Genomic DNA, 859 nt, shown 5'->3' on the forward strand with positions numbered 1-859 from the left:
GAGGTATTCAAACAAGCCACAGAGCCCCCCGTTGTTTGGGTCAACAGAATCCATCCTTGCGATCAATGCGGAGAACACACTTCCCCCTAAACATCTGTAACATCTGTTTCTCCGCCACATGAAGCTCGTGGAATTTGAAGACAAAAACATCCCTCCGAATGCATGACGTCCTCCTCCCAAATCTACTGTAAGCCTTCTTTGATATCTGAGGAAAATTAAGATGATTGAAGTGCAACATTTGAATAGTTTCTGTTGCAAAATGCAACAGAAGGACTGTATACTTACACGGTAACATTACTAATAACGTTATAAGCAGTCTTTTTTAGGAACCAATGGAATTCCAATGGAATGTAAACCTCCATTGTTGTTGTTTGTTCTAAGCATCTTCTAAGCATCTTAGAAAACAACAATGTCTCTTTTAAATCGTATCATCTGCAACTCATGTTCTGAGTTGAAATATTGCAATAGATGGATTGGAGTAAGTTAATATAATTTTCATTGAGACTTAAAGGATTATCCTATATCAACTATAAGCTCTATCCTATGAACTATATCATGGTTCATATGTTAAAAGATTTTGAAATCCAACAAATAGTGGAGTAAAGATCTTGTGGTGGATCAGGCTAATTGGGTCAATCACTAGATCACAGTGAACTCAATGCAGTTCTGTGCACTGAGCACACAAACAGAACCCTATAGGATGATGGGCTTCTGATTGAACTGAGTCCTCCTGATAGCTCTAGTGTATATATCCCTGTCTTTTTGATCTGACATCCCTTCACACACAAAAACACGTAGACAGACACCCACACACACACAGGCACAAACGTGACCTCCTGGCAGTATGAGAGCTGATGGG

Source organism: Gadus morhua, chromosome 12 (assembly GCF_902167405.1).
Source record: "Gadus morhua chromosome 12, gadMor3.0, whole genome shotgun sequence".
Classification (NCBI taxonomy): Eukaryota; Metazoa; Chordata; class Actinopteri; order Gadiformes; family Gadidae; genus Gadus; species Gadus morhua.